Raw genomic sequence first — 13,286 nt, forward strand, 5'->3', positions numbered from 1 at the left:
CTCAGACTCTAGAAAAACTTCTCTTTAAATACTTTCTCCATACTATGCATCCCTCTCCAACTCGTCTTCACCTTTTTTCTAATATGAAAACATAATCTTTCTCCATGGGAAAGTTGCTCCAACTTCAGGATCATTTCAATCACTCTTTTCTAACTCCACCCCCCCTCCAGTTTCATGGCCAGTGGAGTAGAGTGGGAGGAGGACCACAGGGGTGGTAGCCCCCTGCCACAAAATTGTTGGGGCACAAAATTTCAACACCTGGTGCTGTCTCAATACAGCTGCTGGCTTGAGTCACTGGGCTCCACTGAAAATGGCTTCTCCATGCAAACTGCGAAGTGACCTCTCCAGACAATGGTGCAACTCTTCTCTTCTTATCTCTGTGATCTCCTGGGTGCTGTAGACACTGTTAGGCAGTTGAATGCTCATGCCTACTCCGTCCATTTCCCTATTGAGAACATCTACCGCTTCATTGGGATGAGATGGAAAAAAGAGATAGAACTGGGCATCATCAAGATTATGGGGTGATAGATGTAACTCTCTCACCTGGCCTGGTGGCACAGCATATAAACTATCTTAGAGTCTTCTGCCAAGCTCACAATTTGAGAGGTCTGCTGATAGCAATTTACTAAACAACTTTTAAGACCAGCATCTTGAGCATCCATATGTACTTCAAGGAACAAGTTTCTGTCATAATTCAAGGTGCTGGTTTTAACCTCTAAAACTCTACCTGCTTTGAGGCCTGAGTAACCGAAGGGCCACTTCCTCCCATTCAAACCTGCACAGATACTATCACCCTAATAGACCCTTTCCCAAGTGTCCCATATCTCCACCTGTCTTCTGCTCCTATGTCTTTCACTGACTTGCCTTGTGACCAGCTCATCTTGCAAATGGATTCCCTTCCAGTTTATCAACAGCACCAAATTGTCTGGGATTATTTTGAAGGCTCTAGCTGTGATATTTATTCACAGGCTGCTTTTTGAGGGAAGCTTCATCTTAAAGCTTAGTACTGCATGAAGCATTAGTTTTCATGCAATTAATGGTCTTGTATTAAAATGACACAGATGGTCTGCTTAACAATCATTTGCATACTGTTACTTATTTTATGCTCCAACCAATGAAAAAAAAATATTCTATCAATGACTGCAAAATCAGTATCTGAAGCTGATCATAGGACCTTTTACAATTACCCTTTAATTTTATCTAGTTTTGGAGTAACAGTAACTCTTTTAACCTATCTCAGAGAGGTAGCCCCATTTGCCTCTTCCAGTGTCTTTAAAGTCTAACAAATTTATTGTGGCATAAGAAAAATACTTAAGCTGCAATAAGTGCTAAATTTCCAAAATATTTCCTATTGGGTTTTTATGCTGTGACATAATAGGTTTGCTGCAATAAAATTCCTAAGCTTTGTCTACGTGACACATGACAAATTTGAAATGCTATTCTTTACAGGCAGGCAAAAAGACTCATATGCTATGTCAAAAATAGACAACCAAGCCTTGTAAAAAATGGGGAATGGTATCGTTAGGAATAGCTGTTATTGCATGAAGCATTGCATGTATGCAATGAACTTGCCAATGGGGTTCACATTCCTAATGTTCATCACTAGACAACAGCATCAAGAGATGACTTGTATGTGTGAAGCACAAACAGAACTTTAACTCAAAATGTCCGTACTTTCCTATGGTGACATCCACATACTCAGGCAAGAGTCACCAAGTACCAAATAATCAACTGATGACAAATCAAATAATGCCTATGTGAGCTGACTCTGAAAAATAACTAATAAGTCATTCAATAATTGGCAAACATGTACAAGAATGCAGCATTCTTGAGTATAATAAGTGGTAGCTAGCATGTCAAAACTGTCTTCTATTCCATTGAGAAGATCACATGGTATAAGATCCCTGAAGACCCTCTGAAGATCTTATTAAATAATTTGCATAGAGCAGTTGAAGAGATTAATTTGAATATGGTAAGTAATTTACTATTTACAGCTTACTATAGTTTATTATGGGGGGAAGCCTTTTTCCTTTCACATAAGGTTAATAATAATAATAATAAATTACTTATACCCCGCCCATCTGGCTGGGTTTCCCCAGCCACTCAGGGCAACTCCCAACAGAATATTAAAAACACAATAAAACATCAAACATTAAAATTTTCCCTAAACAGGGCTGCCTTCAGGTGTCTTCTGAAAGTCAGATAGTTGTTTATTTCCTTGACATCTGATGGGAGGGCGTTCCACAGGGCATGCGAAACTACTGAGAAGGCCCTCTGCCTGGTTCATAGAATTTAGGACACCCTAATATATAAACACATATATTATATACAAATATGGGGCTAATTCCAAATGAAACACATGCTTATTTATGGATGAACACAGTTTGTATTGTTTTGGAATGATAACTTCTCGGATGAGATCAAATTATATACATTCCGCATACCCAGCCAAACCGTTTAGGACTTTAAAAGTAATCACCAGCATTTTGAATTATAGTAGTAGTGCACATCTTCTCTGTACCATCTGGAAAACTTTGCAAAAGTTCAAAGTGCCATTTCCTCACCCTTGAGAATGGCAGATGGCATGTAACACCAGGATATAAACTTTTGGTGTGATCATCTGCATATCGTGGTTGTAAACAATAGAAAAATTATTCCCAGAGAAAGTTGTCTGCTGTTCTTAATAGAGACAAGACGTGTTTTAAGATGAGTATTGGATTTATTGTGGTATGGGTACTACTCATGCGTGCCATTTCTGGCAGCATCCACACAATGCCATTGGCATGAAAAGGTCACCCCATATTTACCCCCATTTCGGCATTCTGTGGGGGAAGTGGTGGCCACCCAAAAAAAGGTGTGGTGTTGAGGTTTTACAGTGCCCCACATGAACTTGGTGCAGACCTCAGAACATGCTCTTCCATGCACATTGCATAAGCACATGGCTGATGCGCAGTGGACCCCAACAGACAAATTAGTGTGGGAAGCAGGTAGAAACATACTAGCCAGCTTTTCAAGGCAATGTTCAACAATCAAATACTGAAGTAATGCATCATTGGGTTTCAAATATAGACTGCAAACATTTGGAGAATATTACATATGCATTTGGGCCACATCTGGAAAATATTTGATTCCAAAAATTCACCCCCCCCCCAAAAAAAAAGATTTATGGGGAGCAAATGTGATTCAGCCTGTGACACTTTGAAAATCCCAATTATTTTTGAAAAATAAACCTCAGGATTGAAAACTACAGAGCATAGCCCATTCCCCTCAAGATAACTGAAGAGCACAGTTTTACTTCAGTCCCCAGTATATCCCAACTCAAAGAGCTGCAACTGGCTTCCTACCCTATTCTTGCTATGTTAGTCCATATGTACCCTAATAAGAGACTGGGAAAGATTCAAAGGTTTACTGCCAGTGTGAAGTGTAAGCATGAAGAATCAACAACTGAGTTTAGTTTTCACCAGTCTTGTGGGGAGAGCATGATATAAGAAGTCTGAATAGTACATTGGTTTTCCAAATGAGGCATTAGTAAGCCTGTTGTTGCTCACTGTTACTCTCTTCCTTCCAGTGCCATATGCAAGCATCGCTTTGATTTGATTGTCATTTATAACTTCTATCTAATTAGTCTATCTGCCTTCTCACAATTCAGACTCACGTCACCAAGCTTTATTTTGTAGCTGCAACATTTATTGTGTTTCAGAAGTGTGTTTTGGAAACACGCACCAGTGATGCCCTTGCATGGACCAAATTGTTCTTAGAACATTTGAGCATCTCTTCCCAGTCATTCTCAGTTCTATATTAGTAGATAACAAACAATAAATGGAAGCATCCTTGCATATGACAGTGTGAAGGATTTCAACCTTCCCAATTCCAATTCCATTTTCTCCAGTGTTCTACAAACTTCGCCTTCAGTCAGATAGATGCAGAAGGCTTGATTTGATTCATCTTTACAGAGCTTGATTCACTTCTCACATCATATAAAATGTGATACACATGAATATTGTCCTGGTTTTCATTTCCTGTCACCAATGGGGAAGAGAGAGGGGAAATCACCTTCAGAGAGGTATTGTTGGTCTTGTAGGCCATACCTCTTCCTTTAGTCATGGTCATTTAGAAACAACCCCACCCCAAATTATGCCTTGCCCCTTCTCAATTTTCTTAAAAATGAAAGTACTTCTGTGCATGTACGGATCACCTCTCTTACTACTGAACAAACTGAAGACTTTCCCCCCCCACACACAATTAAGGTGAAATACAGTAGTACCTTGGGTTAAGAACTTAATTCTTTCTGGAGGTCCGTTCTTAATCTGAAACTATTCTTAACCTGAAGCACCACTTTAGCTAATGGGGCCTCCCGCTGCTGCCACGCCGCTGATGTGTGATTTCTGTTCTCATCCTGAAGCAAAGTTCTTAAATTGAGGTACTATTTCTGGGTTAGCGGAGTCTGTAACCTGAAGCATCTGTAACCTGAAGCGTTTGTAACCTGAGGTACTACTGTACTTCTTTCAGGGGCACACAATGGGAACATAAAAGCAAAAGGAGATCCCTGTTGGATCAGCCCAGTAGTCCATTCAGAAGTATATTGTATCCAGCAGCGGAGGTAGAACATAGCCATCGTGGTTAGAAGCCAGTGATTCCTCGTTTTTGAAACACCATCCACACAACCCTGAGAACAGCCTGAAAAATCCTCTGGAACTTTCAGACCTTCTGGCATACAATGTTTCTCCCATACCACTGCTGGGTCAATATGATGTAGTCATTAAAGTGTTGACACCTTAATGTTTTGTAACCAGTCTACTTGTGTGATTAACCAAGCATGTGGAAAGTGCTCAAGCCACATAGTTTCCCCACCCCCCAGCTTAACAAACTCTTGTTTGTAGAAATCCAATCAGGCAGGAAAAAACCAGGAGATTTTTCAAGCCCCTTCAGGACTCTGCCATATATGGCTTGTGACCTACCTTTGACTTGGTGAGTGACAAAGGGCTGTTCATACACTCCCTCCCAAAAGCATGGATGGGGAAGCAAGGCTGTACCTACTGCCCCCATCTCTGATGTGGCACACCATTGATCCCACTCCCAACCTCCATACATTCTGTGCTATGTCAAAAAGCGATGGCTATGTACATATGGCTTAGTATGCGTATAGACTCTCCAGGTCAGTGGGAACCACAGTGGATTTGGGTTCCTGCTTGTGTAGTCTATACGCATATACAGCCCTAGGTTGTGCAAGCCTATTGTAATTAGTCTACTTCACTATATTGGAGTGCACATATATTATAACCATAGAATCGTGTTGGGATATTTTTTATAACCATCTGAATACATGGATGTCTATGTTTATGGATGTTACTACCATCCCTGTGTTCGATTTGTGAAGATTTATTATACAGGTGGCAACCATTTTGGGCGCTTCCAATTGATGCCGACACACAGGTCCTTTTGAACCCAGAAGAGGGCAGAATGGGGTGTAATGGGAGTGAGGTGTAATGGGGTGGAGCAGGGGGAGTGAGCTTATGCGCACTCTGCCAATGCACATGGGGGCCAGGGACAAAAACCCCATGCAAAATGGTTGCCACCTATAATCACATGACAAGGCTGAGAAGCTATTCAAAAACCTTTTTTTTTTTTTTGAAATGACATTTTGTTTTTGACAAGAGTCACAAAGGGTGTTTTTAGCCACGAGACTTAGCGCATTTCCAGATGACCTGTTTATTGAGCATTGATCCTGATTTCCTTACAGGGGATTAGATGGCATTGGCTATTTAGTGAGCATTTACTCTGATTTGTTTGATGACGTTGCACCAAAGCAAGGGTTATCCCACACTTCCCAGTGCATTTCATCATTCCCCTTCCTGACTGCAAAAAGTCCAGAGATTTTGTTGTGCAACACTTCCCAGTCAGCTATAATTGCGCAAGCTGCATTTGCCAGTGCATTATTGAACCCCACCCCAAAATAGTGACAGTCTGGAAGCACCCTCAAAGTGGGTTTTGCTTCCAATGTTCTGCCGCAATGGAATGCCACAAGTGTTGGAAGGACATTGGTCAGTATGCTGTTAAACTTGACAAACCTTTTTGCAGAGACAGAATCGCTGGGTGTTTGCAAACCTCAGGAAATAATGCATGTATCGCGTTCACTGTTAATATTGAGAAACCAGCAAGTACCATGAGACTTCAGCCTAGAAGACATCCTTAGCCTCATCAGTGAAACTTCCCTTGGTCCTTCCCCCATTAACACTTCATGGGCCTTTCTGTTTTTAGAGACATAAGTCAGATACAAAAAATAATTATGTGGCACCTTTACAATGAAAACTAACCAATAATTGCAGAAATGGGGTAGATGTATTTTAGACACTTCCAGATTGTCACTTATTATGAGGAGTAATCAAGAACCTCACCTCCCCATGGTCTCATCCAGCATGTCAAATATGTGTCATGCCGGATGCGACCATAGTAGAATGAGGCCCCTCGTAATAAATGATGATTTGGAAGTGTTTAACAACATATGGTCTCTTTTCCTTGACATATATGATTAAGAATATATATATTTAACATCGAAATATAAAATACCATCTGTCAGAAGTAACAACTTGGATATTGGTTTTACATATGCAATTAATTCACTGTACTTCCTAATGTAAATATTTCTCTTGTTTCCTCTCTTTTCTTGTTCTGAATAGATATTTATATTATGATATTACGATATTCGTATCGTTCATGAGAAAACAATACGATGACTTGATATATCATTAAGAATAACAGTGAAAGTCTGTTGTCACTTTATATTCTAAAATGCCAGTACGGTATCTACAGGTTTAGCAAAGCTAAATTCAAATCAGCATCAGGGGAGATGTAGCATTTTTGCTTCCACTGGTGTGTTTTTTTTGAGGTGTATTCTGCAACATGTCACTGATGTGGTACTTGTGTATTAGTGGTGGTTTAGACTGAACCATCCACACACCATTCCCCTTTACTACTTATTCAGTGAAGCTCTCCCAATGTAATCCCATTATTGTCATTTGGAGAGGCGCTTGTGCCATAGTTGTCAACCTTCCCTTTTTTGCGGGAAATTCCCTTATTCCAGTGCCGTTTCCTGCTGCTTCCAGTTACTATCCCGGATTGTTAGATATCCCGTAGACTGTCCCCGGGACAGGTGAGGCTGCTGATCCCTTATTTTCGAGGCTGCTGATCCCTTATTTTCAATTCTGAAAGTTGACAGCTATGGCTTGTGCACCACAGCACAGGAAAAGTGACAACACACCCACCCTCCCCAAAACATTTGTGGCATAAAAAGTAACAGAATTTCAGCAAGAGGTTACAGAGCATGCACTGACTGGAAATGAAGCAGGGGCTGTCAATCCTGAAACTTCTGCAGGCATAAACGGTAATGAAAGTTGAATTATGAATCACTGCCCTGGCACCATAATCAATGGCGTAGCATGGGAGAGGGGCCACACAGGTGGCTGCCCCCTGGGGACAAAATGGTTAGGGGTGCAAAATTTCAACACCTGGTGCTGCCTCAATACAGGTGCATGCTTCCGTCACTGGGCTGTGTTGAAAATGGTTTCTCCATGTGAACCAGGAAGTGACCTCTCCAGACAGTGGAGCAACTCTTTTCTTATCTCTGCGGCTACAATGTTCTGGGTCACATGGATGCCGTTAGGCCGTTGAATGTGCATGCGTACTCTATCTGTTTCCCTCCCTCCCACCAGCTCCCTCTGTGCAGCCCGGGGCACTGACAACCCATGCTACACCACTGAACACACGGAACACAAACTGTAATGAATGCCCAGTAGAAAGAGATTTTGGAGAGGCCCATGTTGGGTTTGATTACTCATAAAAGCAGCAGTAGACGTGTGCTCATGGATTGCAGCTGCCTGTGACTCCAAAAGGCTATTTCAGAGGGTAAGGTGCTTGCTGTAGTGTAGGGTTGAAGATGATAAACATTTATTTGGCATCATGCTCTTGTTTGCTGTTTACCTGTGACTGCAAAAACTGAGGCTTTCAAGCATGTTGCAGGTCACAGCACACATGGCTTTGTAAGTCATAGTTAAATCTGATTTAGGTTATGCCAAATTTTCTAATGTTCTCCTCCCTCTCGTGGCAAGCATGCAGCAATCCTGTTTTGTAGAGATGAGTGATCACCGAATCACAGCGCATTCACTATGCCGTTCAGTTAAAGTCTGGGTGCCACAGTTAAATATATCTCCAGAATGTACACGTTATGAGATACAGCGGAGTCTGTTAATATGTGTTAAAATTTCATGCAAGTTCTGTAAAATCCTGCAGGGCAGAGACAGTGCATTTTAATGGTTATTTCTTCAGGAATGTAATACTCATTTGAGACTCAAAGGTACCTCTGCCATGCGCATACCTGCTGTTAACTCTTTGTTTATGAGAGCAAATTGACATCAGAAAATACCGAATGCCAAAACAGAGGCTGAAAAACACCCTGAATACGTATTTGATTTATCCGCACAGCTTCTTTTAGTCTGGATTAATCTGTGCAACTTCTCTTTGTGTTGGATTCTTATACCTCTGAAAAGCCCTAGAAAACAGAAACCAAGCATCTTGGACGTGCAAAATTCTGGTCAGAACCCCGTCATATTATGAGCTTTTATCTTAATTCCTGCCACTGTTTTCACAATGTGATTATCTTTATTTTATTAACCTGTTCATGTAAAAAGAACTGAGTGATATATACTACCTTTCTAAGCACCTGTGCACTACTAAGGGTGGCTCACAACATTTTAAAATCATAGTATCGTATAAAACAAGGCACTCAATAAAAAGACAAAAAAAAAATACGAGAGAGGAATTGCATTTTTAATTGAATTTATTGTTTTGATTGCAAAGTGTTTGTAAACTGCCCTGAATAGTGTACATAGAAACAATATGAAATACCAGAGGTCCTTAATTCATTCTTTTTTATCTGGGAGAAGCAAACCCTGTTTGTGTAATGAGTAAATCCCAAGCAGATTTGCTGTTTTCAGGTGATTTGGGGGATACTGGCATACTACAGAGGATTCTTAATTCCACTTCCACTGTTCCAATTGAAATCACAACTGTGTTATTGTTTATATGGATACTTACACTGAAATGAAATGGAGATGAGTTGAGAAGACCTAATTATCTAGGGCTTCCCCCTCACTTCCAGCTCACTTTGGCCTCTGATTAAATCTGTGAACATGTAAACAAATTAGAGATGGAAGCTAGTTAAGGTGTTGATAACTTGGGAAAATGGATCGCATAAACAAATTCTATATTTTGGGCTCAGCTCTGAAGATGGTGGTGGGGAGAAGATGCCTATTGACTACATAAAATCCCTGAAGCGATATTGTAAAGTAAGCATCATGGAAAAATATTCAGATAGTACTGTATATTGAGTTCTCTGTAAACATTGATTCAAGATAGAAATAAGGTAAATTTCTAAAGGCATATTGAATAATGGTTGATAAAAAGATTTTTAATATTATGTCATACTGGGTTATAAATCTAAAAAATATATGTCAAAAGGGCTGGTTATGATACAGTTGCATTAAAAAGGGCAGTAGCTTTAAGAATTAAAGATGGGACAGTCAAAATGCAAACTTAAAATGTGAAATTATTTTATTTACTCAGAAATTATTTGTCATGAGGAAGAAGAAAAAATACTGTAGTATGAAACAAGCACAAAATGAGGTGTGGAGGTAGAATAGAATTTTGCAAAGTCCAAGGACATTGGTTTTATTTTGACTGTTGGGCATCCATAGATGCTTATCAGACCCAACTCTAAGCCCTTTAAAGTCCAGTCCAGTTTATAGTACACTAATCCTGATTTTGGACAGTGCTGTCACCACCTAGAGGCTGCGGTATAGTGTGGTGACATCTCTACCACCTGCCAAAACCTGGAGGTCTGAAATCCAGGTACATGAGGTACACTAGTCATGCAAAGCATTCAAAGATTGCTGAAGTTTCACCAGTCCATCCCTGTTCCCTTCTGGCAAAATGAAGTAAAATCAAGTACTAAGGAAAAAAACAGGACTGGAGTACATCGTAATATGTTAATTTGTTTTGTGTTGTTTTTTTTAAAGGATTTTTTGTCCTTCCTTCATTGAAATAGCCCCCACTACCTTACCATCCCTAAGCAAAGACAGCCATTTCCAGCCTTAGAGGCACTGCTTTGTCTCTTACTTTCTCAAATGCTTTCTTTATCTGGGCACATCCACAGCATATTTAAAACACATGGCTCCCCCCCCCAAAAAAAAATCTGGAAATTGTGCAAATTCTGGAAACCCCTTACAGATGTTGATTTTCTCCCCTGATATTTATTCCTATTTTGTATTTAGTATATCTTGTGTAAACTGCTTAGAGATTGTATAGTATTAAGCAGCATATAAATTGTATGTTTTCATAAACAAACCAACACATAAATAGGGACCTCAACAGGGTCTCTATCCTAGTATGTCCTGATAAATATTATCAGCTCACATTAAAGCTTAAAGGATTAGTTTGAACCTAATCTAGACCTGGGGTTCACCTTCCACATTATCTTGGAATTTGTTTATTTCATTTTCCCTCCATTTCATTTTGCTGTGACAGTTGTTAATGTAGTTCTTTGAACACTGCAACGTAAAGTATGAACTTTTGCCAGGATGAAATCATTCTATTGCCCTAGTCTTACCTGAGACTTAGCCCCATTCTACACATACAGGATTGCTCTGTAGATTTGGTTGCCTGAAGGGGGAAGGGATGCAGTATTTTCCTAAAAGCTTGTTTTACTTCATGTTGTGAGAAATGCGTTCTTGACGGTGCAAGCAAAGAAGCAGGAAAGATGGCCTGAACATTCATGTCCAGGGAAGCACATAAACTCATTTATGTGCTTGGAACTGCTTGGGCAGTTGAATTGAATAAGAAATCTCTTGTTTGAGTCCAGATTATTGCACCTGCAAGGAACTGTTGCATCAAAATGATTACCTCGTGAAACGCTGGAATCCTGTAATAGCATTGCGTGAGTTACAAATTGTCTCTTCAATAAAGGGAAATATTGGCTCGGTTCCCAGTCAATCCAATCCATATATAATGGACACAAAGCAGGCTATTTTGTAATGAAAGGCAAGCAGCTCAATCCACCTTGTTATGAATGGCAGAAACTGAGGTCACACATTCAAGATTATTTAATTCTGTTCCTCCCATCCGCCACATTCTTAATAAACTTTCTGCACATTTCGCAGTTACATAAGAAAAGAAAAATGCTATAAAAGGCTTGGGGGATCAGTTCTGGAAAGAGGAAAAAGGAAAGTTCTACTTGTTGATAGGCAAAAATATTTAAATCATTAATACTATGATGGTAAGCAGTTCCATTTCATGAAGTCTGAAAAGTCCTTATGACACTAGCAAAACTTGGGTACAAACTTGCTTTTTCCGACACTAAGACTTTCTTGTTTGCATCACAGCTGCTTTTATATTTCCTAAATTAAGTTCTTGAATGATCACATTCACCAAAATGTGTTCCTTGTGAAGCAACCTCCATCCAAAGACATCTTCACTGACAGTATGTTGATTTCCCTACAGTAACACTTTCCTTACAAGTGCTGCATTTCTGGGTAGGAAATGCATTAAACCCAGGTCTAAATCACTACATGTGACCAATGCATATGCGTTGCAGATGCATATGCCTGGAAAATGCAAGTGGCTTTGATGTTTGGACAAGCTTCACTTTTTTTTTTTAACCCTACAGTTTATTATGTGGAGTAAAAGGTCACATGAAATGACCTGAGTAATGCTGTATCCTTAAGAGACAATTGTGTTTCTGCTGACCTTGGAGTTTGCTGTTGTAAACATATGCATCCTGTCTGTATGTGTGATTTCAGCAGGATTTGCTCCTGGATAAATTGTTTTTAGGATACCGTCCATAACCTGCAGTGCAGAGATGGGGAACCTGCGGCCCTCCAGATGTTGTTGGACTCCAACTTCCAACAGTCCCAGCCAGTATGGTCAGATCAGGTGTAATGGGAGAGCTAGAAGTTTGCCATCCCTACTGTAAAGAGATCAAAACTGTGCTGTAGTAGTTAAGCATATCAGACTTGGGAAGCTTATTGTGGACTTGATACTGCTCCGATTTGTGCAGGGTCCACACAATGCTCTCATCAAAATGCTGGTATATATCCCCTCCCTCCAACCTATTAAAGAAAAAGCATATCTGATTTTCTGTTGAAAAGGAGAATATGGCCCAGCTTTTCGGTGATGGTATCGTGTGGCACAAAACTTGCATGCATGAGCAACACCCAGCCAGTGCTGGATTTGCGGTATGTATAGGCTAAGTAGGCTGAAGCCTAAGGCCTCTAAATCTAGGGGGCCTTGCCAGCCCGCCCTCTCCCCAGTGCTGCAGTCTCCCCTCTCCCCAAATTGCAAACCCATGCAAGGGCAGGGCAACTCAGGCCCAGCAACTATGAGACTAAAGGCTAGCCAGTGGGGCCCAATTTGAAGCAGTGGGGTGCAACTTGTTTTTTTTTTTGTTTTTTGTTTGTAGGGCCCCAGTTCACAGCCAAAGTCTGCAAACTCTTATAGATATAAATAAAATCCATATAGATTGCCCTGGTGCAGGGGCCCCCTTAGGAGCTCAGCCTTTGCACTGTTGTCCGAATAGCCCCTGCTGTGCAGATAATGGAGAAAGCTCATAAACTCTATCCCTTCTGGCATCCTGGCCAACTGTATTATGCTGGTGTAAACCCTGGTGAAGCAGAAGCACAGAATAGCAGGAAATAAATTTTGCTCATACATCAGCGACTGATAAGACTTGTCAACCAGTTCTTCCAAAGTCTTCCTAAATTATAAAGCTCCAAAATACAGGCCAAAAGAGAGCAGGTCTGGGGAGAGCGAGGCATACAATGGGCACCACCAGTGAAAAGGCCCTGCTCCATGTAACTCCTACCCTGTCATTTGATAGGGTGCCCACTTGTCCTCCTTCTTGACATGGAATGCTCTCTATTGGAGTCTCCAGGTCCAGTACAAAGATCATAAGAAGGGAGAGCAAGGACCTTGAAGTTCCCAACAGGTGGCAAGCAAGCAAGCTCACAGGTCACCTTTGTCACAGTGAGGATGCCTATGTCCTGGCTGAGCCTGCACCCAATCTTGTTTTTGTACAATCTTGTTTGTCCTCAGTAACCAAAATTATATTATCAACATATACAAGCAGAAAAGTTGTTTTCCTTCATTTGCAAGGAAGTGTACAAAACAAAGTAGCACTAATAAAGAAAAGTTCCAGGGTGGCAACAGAAAGCAAACAAAAAATGCTTTTGCAGTTCATC

The sequence above is a fragment of the Podarcis cretensis genome (genome assembly GCF_951804945.1).
Source record: "Podarcis cretensis genome assembly, chromosome: 1".
NCBI classification, from domain to species: Eukaryota; Metazoa; Chordata; class Lepidosauria; order Squamata; family Lacertidae; genus Podarcis; species Podarcis cretensis.